Genomic DNA, 13,966 nt, shown 5'->3' on the forward strand with positions numbered 1-13,966 from the left:
ATTGCAGATTTCCAGAAAACTGTGTTAGCAAACTGATCACTGAAGAGAAACGTGTAAGTCTGTGAGTTGCATTCACATATGGAAATGCATTTTCTCAGAAGGCTTCTTTCCAGTTTTGATCTGAGGATATTTCCTTTTTCACCATAGCCTTCAAAGAGCTCACAAATATCACTTTGCAGAATTCACGACAACAGTGTTGGCAAACTGTTCTGAGACGGGAAGGGTGGAACTCTGTGAGATGAAGTCACGCATCAGAAAGCAATCTCTCAGACAGCTTCTCTCTGTTATTATGTAAGGTTATTTCCTTTTTCACCATGGGTCCCTATGGGCTCCCAAGTATCACTTTGCAGATTCCACAACAGTCTTAGCAACCTGTTCCAAGAAGGGAAGGGTGTTACTCTGTGTGATGAAGTCATACATCAGAAAGCAATCTCTCAGAAAGCTTCTCTCTAGTTGTTATCTGAGGATATTTGCTTTTTGACCTTGTACCCCTATGGGCTCCCAGATATCACTGCAGATTCCACGAAAAGTGTGTTAGCAAACTGCTTCCTGAGGTCTAAGTTGTAACTCTGTGAGATGAATTCACATATCAGAAAGAAGTTCTCAGAAAGCTTCTTTCAGGTTTTGAACTGACGATATTGCCTTTATCAGCGTAGGCCTCAATGGGATCCAAAGAAGCCCTTCTCAGGTTCTTCAAAGACAGTGTTAATGGACTGCTCCACAAAACATAAGTGTAACTCTGTGAGATGAATTCACACATCACCGAAAGTTTCTAACAAAGCTTCTTTTTACTTTTCCTCTGAGAATATTTCCTTTGTCACTGTAAGCTTCGTTGCGCTAAGAGGTATACCAGTGCAGATTTCCAGAAAACTGTGTTAGCAAACCGTTCACTGAAGAGAATCGTGTAACTCTCTGAGTTGCATTCACGCATTGCAATGCAGTTTCTCAGAAGGCTTTTTTCCAGTTTTGATCTGAGGATATATCCTTTTTCACCATAGCCCTCAATGAGCTCCCAAATATCACTTTGCATGATCCACGGAAAAAGTCTTAGCAAACTGTTCCAAGAAGGGAAGGGTGGAACTCTGTGTGATGAAGTCACACATCAGAATGTAATCTCTCAGAAAGCTTCTCTCTAGTTATTATGTGAGGATATTTCCTTTTTCACCATGGGCACCTAAGGGCTCACAAATATCACTGAAGAATCCACAAAAACAGTGTTAGCAAACTGTCCCAAAAACAGAATGGTGGAACTCTGTGTGATGAAGTCAGACATCAGAAAGCAATCTCTCAGAAAACTTCTTTCTAGTTATTACGTAAGGATATTTCCTCTTTCACCATGGGCCCTTAGCGGCTCCCAAATATCACTTTGCAGTTTCCATGAAAAGAGTGTTAGCAAACTGCTTCCTGAGGTCTAAGTTGTAGGTCTGTGAGATGAACTTAATGATCAGAAAGAAGTTCCTCAGAAAGCTTCTATTACGTTGTGAACTGGTGAAATTTCCATAATCAGCATTGGCCTCAAAGCGATCCAAAGAAGCCCTTCACAGGTTCCTCAAAGACAGTGTTAATGGACTGCTCCACGAAACATAAGTGTATATCTGTGAGATGAATTCACACATCATCAAGAAGATTCTAAGAAACCTTCTTTCTAGTTTTCATCTGAGGATATTTCCTTTGTCACCGTAAGCTTCATTGCGCTAAGAAGTATCCCAATGCAGATTTCCAGAAATTTTTATTAGCAAACTGATCACTGAATAGAATCGTGTAACTCTGTGAGTTGCATTCACATATGGCAATACAGTTTCTCAGAAGGCTTCTTTCCAGTTTTGATCTGACGATATTTCCTTTTTCACCATAGCCCTCAATGAGCTCCCAAATATCACTTTGCAGAATCCACGACAACAGTGTTAGCAAACTGTTCCAAGAAGGGAAGGGTGGACCTCAGTGTGATGAAGTCACACATCAGGAAGCAATCTCTCAGAAAGCTTCTGTCTAGTTATTATCGGAGGATATTTCCTTTTTCACCATGGGTCCTATGGGCTCCCAAATATCACTTTGCAGATTCCAAGAGCTATTTATGACAAACCCACAGCTAATATCATACTGAATGGGCAAAAACTGGAAAAATTCCCTTTGAAAACTGGCACAAGACAGGGATGCCCTCTCTCACCATTCCTATTTAACATAGTGTTGGAAGTTCTGGCTAGGGCAATCAGGCAAGAGAAAGAAATCAAGGGTATCCAGTTAGGAAAAGAAGAAGTCAAATTTTCCCTGTTTGCAGATGACATGATTGTATATTTAGAAAACCCCATCGTCTCAGCCCAAAATCTCCTTAAGCTGATAAGCAACTTCAGCAAAGTCTCAGGATACAAAATTAATGTGCAAAAATCACAAGCATTCTTATGCACCAGCAACAGACAAGCAGAGAGCCAAATCAGGAATGAACTTCCATTCACAATTGCTTCAAAGAGAATAAAATACCTAGGAATCCAACTTACAAGGGATGTAAAGGACCTCTTCAAGGAGAACTACAAACCACTGCTCAGTGAAATGAAAGAGGACACAAACACATGGAAGAACATACCATGCTCATGGATAGGAAGAATCAATATCGTGAAAATGGCCATACTCCCCAAGGTTATTTATAGATTCAATGCCATCCCCATCAAGCTACCAATGAGTTTCTTCACAGAATTGGAAAAAACTGCTTTAAAGTTCATATGGAACCAAAAAAGAGCCCGCATTGCCAAGACAATCCCAAGTCAAAAGGACAAAGCTGGAGGCGTCACGCTACCTGACTTCAAACTCTACTACAAGGCTACAGTGGGTACTGGTACCAAAACAGAGATATAGACCAATGGAACAGAACAGAGTCCTCAGAAATAATACCGCACATCTACAGCCATCTGATCTTTGACAAACCTGAGAGAAACAAGAAATGGGGAAAGGATTCCCTATTTAATAAATGGTGCTGGGAAAATTGGCTAGCCATAAGTAGAAAGCTGAAACTGGATCCTTTCCTTACCCCTTATACGAAGATTAATTCAAGATGGATTAGAGACTTAAATGTTAGACCTAATACCATAAAAACCCTAGAGGAAAATCTAGGTAGTACCATTCAGGACATAGGCATGGGCAAGGACTTCATGTCTAAAACACCAAAAGCAACGGCAGCAAAAGCAAAAATTGACAAATGGGATCTCATTAAACTAAAGAGCTTTTGCACAGCAAAAGAAACTACCATCAGAGTGAACAGGCAACCTACAGAATGGGAGAAAATTTTTGCAACCTACTCATCTGACAAAGGGCTAATATCCAGAATCTACAAAGAACTCACACAAATATACGAGGAAAAAACAAGCAACCCCATCAAAAGGTGGGGAAAGGATATGAACAGACATTTCTCAAAAGAAGATATTCATACACCCAACAGACACATGAAAAAATGCTCATCATCACTCGCCATCAGAGAAATGCAAATCAAAACCACAATGAGATACCATCTCACACCAGTTAGAATGGCAATCATTAAGAAGTCAGGAAACAACAGGTGTTGGAGAGGATGTGGAGAAATAGGAACACTTTTACACTGTTGGTGGGATTGTAAACTAGTTCAACCATTATGGAAAACAGTATGGCAATTCCTCAAGGATCTAGAACTAGATGTACCATATGACCCAGCCATCCCACTACTGGGTATATACCCAAAGGATTATAAATTATTCTACTACAAAGACACATGTACACGTATGTTTATTGCGGCACTATTCACAATAGCAAAGACTTGGAATCAACCCAAATGTCCATCTGTGACAGACTGGATTAAGAAAATGTGGCACATATACACCATGGAATACTATGCAGCCATAAAAAAGGATGAGTTTGCGTCCTTTGTAGGGACATGGATGCAGCTGGAAACCATCATTCTTAGCAAACTATCACAAGAAGAGAAAACCAAACACCGCATGTTCTCACTCATAGGTGGGAACTGAACAATGAGATCACTTGGACTCGGGAAGGGGAACATCACGCACTGGGGCCTATCATGGGGAGGGGGGAGGGGGGAGGAGGGAGGGATTGCATTGGGGAGTTATACATGATATAAATGATGAATTGATGGGTGCTGACGAGGTGATGGGTGCAGCACACCAACATGGCATAAGTATACATATGTAACAAACCTGCACGTTATGCACATGTACCCTAGAACTTAAAGTATAATAATAATAATAAAAATAGACTTTAAAATATTGAAGGAAAAAAAAAGAATATTAGCAAACTGGTTTCTGAGGTTTAAGGTCTAACACTGTGAGATGAATTCACAGATGAGAAAGAAGTTTCTCAGACAGATTCTTTAACGTTTGGAACTGATGATTTTTCCTTTTTCAGTGTAGGCCTCTATACGATCCAAAGATGCCCTTCTCAGGTTCCTCAAAGACAGTGTTAATGGACTTCTCCAGGAAACATAAGTGTAACTCTTTGAGATGAATTCACACATCACCAAGAAGTTTCTAAGAAAGCTTCTTTCTAGTTTTCATCTGAGGATATATACTTTCTCACCGAAAGCTTCATTGCGCTAAGAAGTATCCAATTGCACATTTCCAGAAAACTGTGTTAGCAAACTTATCACTGAAGGAAACGTGTACCTCTGTGAGTTGCATTCACACATGGCAATGCAGTTTCTCAGAAGTATTCTTTCCAGTTTTTATCTGAGGATATTTGATTTTTCACCATAGCCGTCAATGAGCTCCCAAATATCACTTTGCAGAATCCATAACAACAGTGTTAGCAAACTGTCCCAAAAAGGAAGAGTGTGGAACTCTATGTGATGAAGTCGCACATCAGAAAGCAATCTCTCAGAAAGCTTCTCTCTGGTTATTAAGTGAGGATATTTCCTTGTCCACCATAGGGCCCCTATGGGCTCCCAAATATCTCTTTGCAGATTCCACGAAAGGAGTTTTAGCAAACTGCTTCCTGAGGTCTAAGTTGTAACTCTGTGAGACGAATTCAGAGATCAGAATGTTTCTCAGAAAGCTTCTTTCACGTTTTGAACTGATGATATTCCTTTGTCAGTGTAGGCCTCAATACGATCCAAATAACCCCTTCTCAGGTTCCTCAAAGACAGTGTTAATGGACTACTCCAGGAAACATAAGAGTAACTCTGTAACAGTGGAGCGCTGTGAGATGAAGTCACACATCAGAAAGCAATCTCTCAGAAAGCTTTCTCCAGTTATTATGTGAGGATACTTCCTTCTCACCATGGGCTCCTAGGGTCTCCCATATATTAATTTGCAGGGTCCACGTAAACAGTGTTAGCAAACTGTTCTAAGAATGGAACTGTGGAACTCTGTGTGATGAAGTCACACACCGGAAACCACTTTCTCAGCAAGCTTCTCTCAATTAATATGTTAGGATATTTCCTTTTCTCCATGGCCCTATGGGTCCCAAATATCACTTACGGAATCCACGACAACAGTGTTAGCAAACGGTCCAAGAAGGGAAGGGTTGAACTCTGTGTGATGAAGTCACACTTCAGAAAGCAATCTCTCAGAAAGCTTGTCTCCAGTTATTATCTGAGGATATTTCCTTTTTCACCAAGGGCTACTATGGACTCCCAAATATCACTTTGCAGATTCCACGAAAAGAGTGTTAGCAAACTGCTTCCTGAGGTCTAAGGTGTAACTCTTTTAGATGAATTCACAGATCAGAAAGAAGTTTCTCAGAAAGCTTCTTTCAGGTTTTGAACTGACGATATTGCCTTTATCAGCGTAGGCCTCAATGGGATCCAAAGAAGCCCTTCTCCGCTTCCTCAAAGACAGTGTTAATGGACTGCTCCATGAAAGAAAACATTAACTCTCTGAGATGATTTCACACATCACCAAGAAGTTTCTCAGAAAGTTTCTTTCTAGTTATCCTCTGAGGATATTTCCTTTGTCACCGTAATCTTCATTGGTTCACGTCTTCACTTCTTCGTAATCTTCACTTCTTAGCATCGCATTGCAGATTTCCGGAAAACTTTGTTAGCAAACTGATCACTAAAGAGAAAAGTGTGACTCTGTGAGTTGCATTCACACATGGCAGTGCAGTTTCTCAGAAGGATTCTTTCCATTTTTCTTCTGAGGAGATTTCCTTTTTCACCATAGCCCTCAATGAGCTCACAAATATCACTTTGCAGAATCCACGACAACAGGATTAGCAAACTGTTCCATTAAGGGAAGGGTGAAAATCTGTGTGATGTAGTCACACATCAGAAAGCAATCTCTCGGAAAGCTTCTCGCTAGTTATTATGTGCGAATATTTCCTTTTTCACCATGGGCCATTTTGGCTTCCAAATATCACTTTGCAGAATCCACGACAACAGTGTTAGCAAACTGTTCCAAGAAGGGAACAGTGGAACTCTGTGTGATGAAGTCACACATTAGAAAGCAATCTCTCTGAAAGCTAATCTCTCGTTATTATGTGAGGATATTTCCTTTTTCACCATGGGCCCCTATGGGCTCCCAAATATCACTTTGCAGAATACACGACAACAGTGTCAGCAGACTGTTCCAAGAACGGAAGTGTGGAACTCTGTGTGATGAAGTCACACATCAGAAAGCAATCTCTCAGAAAACTTCTCTCTGGTTATTATGGGAGGATATTTCCTATTTCACCATGGGCCCCTATGGTCTCCCAAATATCACTTTGCAGATTCCACGAAAAGAGAGTTAGCAAACTGCTTCCTGAGGTCTAAGGTGTAACACTGTGAGATGAATTCACAGATCAGAAATAAGTTTCTCAGAAAGCTTCTTTCACGCGTTGAACTGATGGTATATGCTTTATCACCGTAGGCCTCAATACGATCCAAAGAAGCCCTTCTCAGTTTCCTCAAAGACAGTGATAATGGACTGCTCCACGAAACGTAAGTGTAACTCTGTGGGATGAATTCACACATCACCAAGAAGTTTCTAAGAAAGCTTCTTACTAGTTTTCATCTGAGGATATTTCCCTTTTCACCGTAAGCTTCATTGCGCTAAGAAGTATCTAATTACAGATTTCCAGAAAACTGTGTTAGCAAACTGATCAGTGAAGAGAAAAGTGTAACTCTGTGAGTTGTATTCACACATGGCAATGCTGGTTCTCAGAATTCTTCCTTCCAGATTTGATCTGAGGATATTTCCTTTTTTACCAGAGCCCTCAATGAGCTCCCAATTATCAATTTGCAGAATCCACGACAACAGTGTTAGCAAACTGTTCCAAGAAAGGAATGGTGGAACTCTATGTAATGAAGTCATACATCAGAAAGAATCTCTCAGAAAGCTTCTCTCTAGTTATTATGTGAGGATATTTCCGTTTTCATCATGGGCCCCAATGGGTTCCCAAATATCACTTTGCAGAATCCACTGACAACAGTGTTAGCAAACGGTCCAAGAAGGGTAGTGTGGAACTCTGTGTGATGAAGTCACACCTCAGAAAGCAATCTCTGAGAAAGCTTCTCTCCAGTTATTATCTGAGGATATTTCCTTTTTCACCAAGGGCTACTATGGACTCCCAAATATCACTTTGCAGATTCCACGAAAAGAGTGTTAGCAAACTGCTTCCTGAGGTCTAAGGTGTAACTCTTTTAGATGAATTCATAGATCAGAAAGAAGTTTCTCAGAAAGCTTCTTTCAGGTTTTGAACTGACGATATTGCCTTTATCAGCGTAGGCCTCAATGGGATCCAAAGAAGCCCTTCTCCGCTTCCTCAAAGACAGTGTTAATGGACTGCTCCACGAAAGAAAACTTAACTCTCTGAGATGATTTCACACATCACCAAGAAGTTTCTCAGAAAGTTTCTTTCTAGTTTTCCTCTGAGGATATTCCTTTGTCACCGTAATCTTCATTGGTTCACTTCTTCACTTCTTAGTAGTCTTCACTTCTGAGCATCGCATTGCAGATTTCCGGAAAACTTCGTTAGCAAACTGATCACTAAAGAGAAAAGTGTGACTCTGTGAGTTGCATTCACACATGGCAGTGCAGTTTCTCAGACGGCTTCTTTCCATTTTTCTTCTGAGGAGATTTCCTTTTTCACCATAGCCCTCAATGATCTCCCAAATATCACTTTGCAGAATCCACGACAACAGTGTTAGCAAACTGTTCCAAGAAGGGAAGGGTGGAACTGTGTGTGATGAAGTCACACATCAGAAAGCAATCTCTCAGAAAGCTTCTCTCTAGTTATTATCTGAGGATATTTCCTATTTCACCATTTGCCCCTATGGGCTCCCAAATATCACTTTGCAGAATACACGACAACAGTGTTAGCAAACGGTTCCAAGAAGGGAAGGGTGGAACTCTGTGTGATGAAGTCACACATCAGAAAGCAATGTCTCAGAAAGCTTCTCTCCAGTTATTATGTGAGGATATTTACTTTTTCATCATGGGCCCCTATGGGCACCCAAATATCACTTTGCAGAATCCAGAACAGCAGTGTTGGCAAACTGTTCCAAGAAGGGAAGTGTGGAACTCTGTGTGATGAAGTCACCCATCATAAAGCAATCTCTCAGAAAGCTTCTCTCTAGTTCTTATGTGAGGAGATTTCCTTTTTCACCATTGGCCCCTATGGGCTCCCAAATATCACTTTGCAGAATCCACGACCACAGTGTTAGCAATCTGTTCCAAGAAGGGAAGGGTGGAACTCTCTCTGATGAAGTCACACATCAGAAAGCAAACTCTCAGAAAGCTTCTCTCTAGTTAGTATGTGAGGATATTTCCTTTTTCACCATGGGCCCCTTTGGGCTTCCAAATATCACTTTGCAGATGCCACGAAAAGAGTGTTAGCAAACTGCTTCCTGAGGTCTAAGGTGTAACTCTGTGAGATGAATTGACAGATCAGAAAGAAGTTTCTCAGAAACCCTCTTTCACGTTTTGAACTGATGATATTACCTTTACCTGCGTAGGACTCAATGCGATCCAAAGAAGCCCTTCTCAGATTCCTCAAAGACAGTGTTAATGGACTGATCCAAGAAACATAAGTGTTACTCTGTGAGATGAATTCATCCATCACCAAGAAGTTTCTAAGAAAGCTTCTTTCTAATTTTCATCTGAGGATTTTTCCTTTGTCACCATAAGCTCCTTTGCACTAAGTATCCCACTGCAGATTTCCAGAAAACTGTGTTACACACTGGTCTGTGAAGAGAAACGTGTAACTCTGTGAGTTGCATTCACACATGGCAAAGCAGTTTCTCAGAAGGCTTCTTTCCACTTTTGATCTGAGGATACTTCCTTTTTCACCATAGATCTCAAAGAGCTCCCAAATATCACTTTGCAGAATCCACGACAACAGTGTTAGCAAACTGTTCCAAGAAGGAAAGGGTGGAACTCTGTGTGATGAAGTCACACATCAGAAAGCAATCTCTCAGAAAGCTTCTCTGTAGTTATTATGTGAGGATAATTCCTTTTTCACCATGAGTCCCTATGGGCTCCCAAATATCACTTTGCAGATTCCACGAAAAGAGTGTTAGCAAACTGCTTCCTGAGGAATAAGGTGTAAATCTGTGAGATGAATTCACAGATCAGAAAGAAGTTTCTCAGAAAGCTTCTTTCACATTTTGAACTGATGATACTTCCTTTCTCAGCATAGGCCTCAAAGCGATCCTAAGAAGCCCTTCTCAGTTTTCTGAAAGACAGTGTTAATGGACTGCTCAACGAAACATAAGTGTAACTCTGTGAGATGAATTCACACATCAAGAAGAACTTTCTAAGAAAGCTTCTTTCTAGTTTTCCTCTGAGGATATTACCTTTGTGACCGTAAGCTTCATTGCGCTAAGCCGCATCCTGTTGCAGATTTCCAGAAAACTGTTTTAGCAAAGTGATAACTGAAGAAAAACGTGTAACTCTGTGAGTTGTCATTCACACGTGGCAATGCAGTTTCTCAGAAGGCTTCTTTCCAGTTTTGATCTGAGGATATTTCCTTTTTCACCATAGCCCTCAATGAGCTCCCAAATATCACTTTGCAGAATCCACAACAACAGTGTTAGCAAACTGTCCCAAGAAGGGAAGGGTGGAATTCTGTGTGATGAAGTCACACATCAGAAAGCAATCTCTCAGAAAGGTTCTCTCTGGTTATTATGTGAGGATATTTCTTTTTCCAATATGGGCCCCTATGGGCTCCCTAATATCACTTTGCAGAATCCACGACAACAGGGTTAGCAAACTGTTCCATCAAGGGAAGGGTGAAAATCTGTGTGATGTAGTCACACATCAGAAAGCAATCTCTCGGAAAGCTATCTCTAGTTATTATGTGAGAATATTTCCTTTTTCACCATGGGCCCTTTGGCTTCCAAATATCACTTTGCAGAATCCACGACAACAGTGTTAGCAAACTGTTCCAAGAAGGGAACAGGTGGAACTCTGTGTGATGAAGTCACACATCAGAAAGCAATCTCTCTGAAAGCTAATCTCTCGTTATTATGTGAGGATATTTCCTTTTTCACCATGGGCCCCTATGGGCTCCCAATATCACTTTGCAGATTCCACGAAAAGAGAGGTAGGCAAACATGCTTCCTGAGGTCTAAGGTGTAACACTTTGAGATGATTCACAGATCAGAAATAGTTTCTCAGAAAGCTTCTTTCACTCTTTGCATGATGTATATGCTTATTCCACCGGAGGCCTCAATACGATCCAAAAGAAGCCATTCTCAGGTTCCTTAAAGACAGTGATAATGGACTGCTCCAAACGACCACATAAGTTTAACTCTGGGGATGAATTCACCACATCACCACGCAGTTCTAAGAAAAGCTTCTTATCGTTTTCATCTGAGGATATTTCCCTTTTCACCGTAAGCTTCATGGCGCTAAGAAGGATCTAATTACAGATTTCCAGAAACTGTTGTTAGCAAACTGATCAGTGAAGCGAAAAGCTGTCACTCTGATGAGTTGTATTCACACATGGCAATGCGGTTCTCAGAATTCTTCCTTCCAGATTTGATCTGAGGATATTTCCTTTTTTACCAGAGCCCTCAATGATCTCCCAATTATCAATTTGCAGTATCCACGACAACACTGTTAGCAAACTGTTCCAAGAAAGGAATGGTGGAACTATATGTAATGAAGTCATACATCAGAAAGAATCTCTCAGAAACTTCTCTCTAGTTATTATGTGAGGATATTTACTTTTTCATCATGGGCCCCTATGGGCACCCAAATATCACTTTGCAGAATCCAGAACAGCAGTGTTGGCAACTGTTCCAAGAAGGGAAGTGTGGAACTCTGTGTGATGAAGTCACCCATCATAAAGCAATCTCTCAGAAGCTTCTCTCTAGTTCTTATGTGAGGAGATTTCCTTTTTCACCAGTGGCCCCTATGGACTCCCAAATATCACTTTGCAGATCCACGACCACAGTGTTAGCAATCTGTTCCAAGAAGGGAAGGGTGGAACTCTCTAGATGAAGTCACATAATCAGAAAGCAAACTCTCAGAAAGCTTCTTTCTAGTTAGTATGTGAGGATATTTCCTTTTTCACCATGGGCCCCTTTGGGCTTCCAAATATCACTTTGCAGATGCCACGAAAAGAGTATTAGCAAACTGCTTCCTGAGGTCTAAGGTGTAACTCTGTGAGATGAATTGACAGATCAGAAGAAAGTTCTCAGAAACCCTCTTTCACGTTTTGAACTGATGATATTACCTTTACCTGCGTGGGACTCAATGCGATCCAAAGAAGCCCTTCTCAGTTTCCTCAAAGACAGTGTTAATGGACTGATCCAAGAAACATAAGTGTTACTCTGTGAGTTGAATTCATCCATCACCAAGAAGTTTCTAAGAAAGCTTCTTTCTAATTTTCATCTGAGGATTTTTCCTTTGTCACCATAAGCTCCTTTGCACTAAGTATCCCACTGCAGATTTCCAGAAAACTGTGTTACAAACTGGTCAGTGAAGAGAAACGTGTAACTCTGTGAGTTGCATTCACACATGGCAAAGCAGTTTCTCAGAAGGCTTCTTTCCACTTTTGGTCTGAGGATATTTCCTTTTTCACCATAGATCTCAAAGAGCTCCCAAATATCACTTTGCAGAATCCACGACAACAGTGTTAGCAAACTGTTTCAAGAAGGAAAGGGTGGAACTCTGTGTGATGAAGTCACACATCAGAAAGCAATCTCTCAGAAAGCTTCTCTGTAGTTATTATGTGAGGATAATTCCTTTTTCACCATGGGTCCCTATGGGCTCCCAAATATCACTTTGCAGATTCCACGAAAAGAGTGTTAGCAAACTGCTTCCTGGGGAATAAGGTGTAAATCTGTGAGATGAATTCACAGATCAGAAAGAAGTTTCTCAGAAAGCTTCTTTCACATTTTGAACTGATGATACTTCCTTTTTCAGCATAGGCCTCAAAGCGATCCTAAGAAGACCTTCTCAGTTTTCTGAAAGACAGTGTTAATGGACTGCTCAACGAAACATAAGTGTAACTCTGTGAGATGAATTCACACATCAACAAGAACTTTCTAAGAAAGCTTCTTTCTAGTTTTCCTCTGAGGATATTACCTTTGTGACCGTTAAGCTTCATTGTGCTAAGCCGCATCCTGTTGCAGATTCCAGAAACTGTTTTAGCAAAGTGATAACTGAAGAAAAAACGTGTAACTCTGTGAGTTGTCATTAACACGTGGCAATGGCAGTTTCTCAGAAGGCTTCTTTCCAGTTTTGATCTGAGGATATTTCCTTTTTCAGTGTTAGCCCACAATGAGCTCCCAAATATCACTTTGCAGAATCCACAACAACAGTGTTAGCAAACTGTCCCAAGAAGGGAAGGGGGGAATTCTGTGTGATGAAGTCACACATCAGAACGCAATCTCTCAGAAAAGGTTCTCTCTGGTTATTGTGTGAGGATATTTCTTTTTCCAATATGGGCCCCTATGGGCTCCCTAATATCACTTTGCAGAATCCACGACAACAGGGTTAGCAAACTGTTCCAAGAAGGGAAGGGTGAAAATCTGTGTGATGTAGTCACACATCAGAAAGAAATCTCTCGGAAAGCTTCTCGATAGTTATTATGTGAGAATATTTCATTTTTCACCATGGGCCCTTTTGGCTTCCAAATATCACTTTGCAGAATCCACGACAACAGTGTTAGCAAACTGTTCCAAGAAGGGAACAGTGGAACTCTGTGTGATGAAGTCACACATCAGAAAGCAATCTCTCACAAATCTTCTCTCTAATTCTTCACTGAGGATATTTCCTTTTTCACCATGGGCCCCAATGGGCTCCCAAATATCACTTTGCAGATTCCACGAAAAGAGAGTTAGCAAACTGCTTCCTGAGGTCTAAGGTGTAACACTGTGAGATGTATTCACAGATCAGAAATAAGTTTCTCAGAAAGCTTCTTTCACGCTTTGAACTGATGGTATATGCTTTATCACCGTAGGCCGCAATACGATCCAAAGAAGCCCTTTACAGGTTCCTTAAAGACAGTGATAATGGACTGCTCCACGAGACATAAGTGTAACTCTGTGGGATGAATTCACACATCACCAAGAAGTTTCTAAGAAAGCTTCTTACTAGTTTTCATCTGAGGATATTTCCCTTTTCACCGTAAGCTTCATTGCGCTAAGAAGTATCTAATTACAGATTTCCAGAAAACTGTGTTAGCAAACTGATCAGTGAAGAGAAAAGTGTAACTCTGTGAGTTGTATTCACACATGGCAATGCTGGTTCTCAGAATTCTTCCTTCCAGATTTGATCTGAGGATATTTCCTTTTTTACAAGAGCCCTCAATGATCTCCCAATTATCAATTTGCAGTATCCACGACAACACTGTTAGCAAACTGTTCCAAGAAAGGAATGGTGGAACTATATGTAATGAAGTCATACATCAGAAAGAATCTCTCAGAAACTTCTCTCTAGTTATTATGTGAGGATATTTCCGTTTTCATCATGGGCCCCAATGGTTTCCCAAATATCCACTTTGCAGAATCCATGACAACAGTGTTAAGAAACTGTTCCAAGAAGGGTAGTGTGGA

Source organism: Rhinopithecus roxellana, chromosome 21, assembly GCF_007565055.1.
Source record: "Rhinopithecus roxellana isolate Shanxi Qingling chromosome 21, ASM756505v1, whole genome shotgun sequence".
In the NCBI taxonomy this organism is placed as follows: domain Eukaryota; kingdom Metazoa; phylum Chordata; class Mammalia; order Primates; family Cercopithecidae; genus Rhinopithecus; species Rhinopithecus roxellana.